General features: G+C 37.0%; 1 pseudogene; it reads left to right on the forward strand.

Annotated features, from left to right (window-relative positions):
• The first annotated feature begins 2,185 nt into the window (after positions 1 to 2,185).
• On the forward strand, positions 2,186 to 2,988 carry LOC149143907 (UNC93-like protein 3 pseudogene; annotated as a pseudogene).
• The last annotated feature ends 865 nt before the right edge of the window (positions 2,989 to 3,853 follow it).

Below are 3,853 nucleotides of genomic sequence, written 5' to 3' on the forward strand. Positions count from 1 at the left end.
CTCTTATTCTTCTATCATTAAACCTGTTATTGTTGAAGCCATGATTGTTGTTATAGTTGGACCTTGGAGCATCTCTATTTTTTAGAGCGTCTCGAACATAGTGACCATGCATGTGGAAATTGAAGCATTCAATTCTCCTTCCTCTTCTTTTGGAGTCCTTTGATTAATGGGTAGGATTTCTCAAACTAGATGGTCTTCCTCTTCCTTTCGTCCACTTTACTTGTGAAACAAATGTAGAGGGCTCTCCTTCTTCATGCTTTTGAATCTTTCCTCTGGATATCATCCTATTTTCTTCGTGAGTGCATTTTCTAATGAGCTCTTCAAATTTAGGGAACCTAACATTGTTTCTTATAGTAGTAATGAATGTCTCCCAAATAGGAGGAAGGCCTTGAAGTGCAATGAGTACTCCCTCTCTATCAGACATAGGTTCCCCAATCATTTTCAATTGATTCCTTAGTTGGGATATCCTCACGAAATATGACTAGACAATCTCCCCCTTGTTCATTTTGATGTCCTTAAGTTGAGTCTTCTAGGAAAGAATGTGGTTCAAATTGTTGACCTCATACATCGCAACCAACTTATCATAGACATCCTTGGATTTCTTCAACTTTGCAATGTAAGTAAGCAAATGATCTTTCAAAGAATCAATAATTATTTTCTTTGCTTTGATCTCACCTTTATTGTACCTGGCCTTGACAACAACAAAAGCATTTTCTAGAGGCTCATGTACCTTTCCTTCCACATATTCCAAGACATCATTTTCATCTAAGGTCACTTCCAACCTGATCTTCCAAGTAACAAAATTAGATGAGTCATTCAACTTCTTTGAATCCTTGAAGTATGAGGTAAACATATTGACCAAGTCAATTAGGCTCCTTTAACTCATTCCAAAGATGATTGCTTGTTTCTTATCTCCTTCGGCTTATCTTCACCTCAACTTTGATCCCATGTTAATTTTACATGTTTTATGCTTAGCACAATCACTTATTCCAATAAATTCAATCTTCTAAAGACAATAAGCAATTATAGATAGAACAATAATTCAAATGTAATAGAAGACAACCAAGAACAAGAATAAGAGAGACACAAGATTTGGTCAAAGACCAGGGAAAAAACCCCACAAGGGGGAAAACCCTTTCAAAATTATTCTTCTATTAGATTTTCATCAAATGTTCAACAAAGAGATGCAATGTTCCAATTCATTAACAACCAGTCAAAGGTCAACAACTTTGACTTTCTAATTCAACTCACCAATATCCAAAAAGTCAAATCTAATCCAAAGTCAAAGTCTGCAATTTTTTGTCAAAGTCAATAGCAATCAAAGATGCCCTAATCAGTTAACATTCAACATTCAAAGTGCCTCCAAATCATCTATGTCAATAGTCAAGGAACTCGGCCTTTCAAACTCGGTCAAACCTAGTAAAAACAATCAAAAAATGTTCGGTCAAAGTAGAGAGAAAACCTGCAGTCAAACTTCAATTTTTTTGTGGTAAACTTCAGTCAAAGTCTATAGCCAACCCAAGTCAAACTGTCCAGAAAAGTTTGGTCCTTTTCCTAAACAATTCGACCTTCTAAAATTGAAAATTTGCAAGTCAAAACATCAAGTCAAAGTTGATCAATGGTTGGTCAAATTGTCCCAATTAGAAGGTCAATGTAGAAATTAGACTTGTCTTCCTTCCCTTCACACATGTGAGCTCATACCTCCTTATTTCAGACCTGTATGAACTAATCAAATGAAGGGAGAGAAGATGAGATGTTTGACGATGATGCTCCAAAGTGATGTGACATGATGTGTATTTATATGAGCCTTAGGGGAGCGAATTAATTGGTCCAGGCCGACTTGTACTTTTGTGTACTTGTGGGTTTCACTTTAAAAATTACATTTTTCCTTCACCAAATTAAATTCTTACAAGGGCTAGGAGGAGTCTTTCTTGATGAGGAAGGTTGTCCAATGGAGGAAATTTCTCCTTGAGTTGTCAAATTAACACTCTGCACATTGTGGTTGCATGCATCAAACTTATATCCCACTTGGTTGTCAATTCCCACTCTCATAATGTGTTTTCTCCTAGCCTTCAAGGTGATGTCAAAACTTCTTTTTGTTTTCTCCATTGGATATCCAAGATATTCAACTTTATAAATTAACACATTGGAGATTTTCCAAGAGGTTTACCCTTTTCACAAGATTATGACATCATTGAATCTTGGATTTAAAACTTTTCTTATGTGGGTTGGGGAGGGAACCTACATGACTTTTGCCGCAAGGAGCCATGCAACTGAATGTAACTTGCCTGAAGGAAGAGTTCTTGTAAACTTCAATGGAAATTTTTGGGAAATGTTTGCTAGTACCCAGGTTATTGTAATTTGCTTTTGCTTGCTTTATTGAAAACTGGAATGGAAGGCAAAGGCTATGGCACAACATTGTTGTTTATTGTATTTCTTGGAAGCATGACTCTGGGCACAATTTTTGGATTCTTTTTAGATAAACATAGTGGTACAAAAGTTGATCTTACTGTTCAATCTAGTAATGGCTTACATTCTTCTGTTGGAGATTTACTAAAGACAACCTTTATTCCTCTCTTTGATAAAAGGATGTTATTGTTGATCCCTTTGCTTATCTACTTAGGCCTTGAACAAGGATTTGTATGGGCAGAGTTTACAAAATATGTTGTCAACCCTGCAATTTGTATATCATGTGTTGGAGGTACTATGCTTGTTTTTGAAGCTACTAATGCAATTTTCTCATTATTGGCTAGATTCTTAATGACTAGTTTGCTCTCCATCACCCTCATTATGTCTGGTGGTATTATATTTTTGACGATTATGCTTTTTCAATTGTGGTTGAATCAAAGCTCTGGGAATGGAGCAATAGACTTAATCAATCTACTAGGCATGACAACATTTTGGGGTTTAGGGGATCAATTTTTAAACACACAAATAAATGTTTTACTTGGGCTACTTTTTCCTCGTGATATAGTCCAGTGCTTGTAACAGGGGGTATGGATGACATCATCAAGAATTTGACCTTACTTCCTACTGTGAAATGGGTTCTCTGCTCCAACACATGGCCATATTAACAAGCCTATGCTTCTATGGAGATGAGTCTTCTGTGAAGTCCAAAGCCACTTGTCCTAGAACCCTGCTAAGCAGTTCCGTGAACTGAAATATCTAGATATGGGATTCAAGCTTGTGGGTGCACTTTAGAACTCTGAAAGCCCATAAGAAGGGTGTCAATGATCTGTCCATACACCCTTATGGAAGGTTGGCTCTGTTAATTGGAAGGGATCACAATCTTAACCTATTTGAACTTATTAAAAGGAGGTGTACTTTTAAATAAAATTTACAACAAGAGGCCACTTTTATAAAATTTAATTCCAAGGAAGGGGACATTTATGTTATGGTTATTGAAGAGGTTGTAAGGGGGTTGGAGGGTGGAGGTAGCAGGCTTCTGGATTCCCTATTTAAACCTTTAATGAAGCCATCATTTGATTGAAGGGTGGAGGTAGCAAACCTATGGACTCCTTGTGTTGGGCTTATTGCATTTAGTAGTTGGTGGGTGGAAGTGGTTGGACCTTTGGAATTTATGCTTCAATCAACAATTTTGGTCTCATCCTTTGAGCAACCTCCTCAAGATTTTGAATCTGGATTGGGGGTGATTGGTTGTCAAAGAGACCACAATGCAACCTAATCTAAGGTTGGGTGGATAGTCGCAATCCTAGACTCAGTTGCCCAGTCCTAATTGAGATAAGTATCTCTCACTTTTGATCAATATAATGAATTTCATGTTTATTTTATGGAGTGCGAATGATTCCATTGATGTGTGAGGTATGACTTGTGATGTGGTTGTTCATCTAGC

Source organism: Pinus tabuliformis, chromosome X, assembly GCF_031772625.1.
Source record: "Pinus tabuliformis cultivar Carrire ecotype Pingquan chromosome X, CPIR1, whole genome shotgun sequence".
NCBI lineage: Eukaryota > Viridiplantae > Streptophyta > Pinopsida > Pinales > Pinaceae > Pinus > Pinus tabuliformis.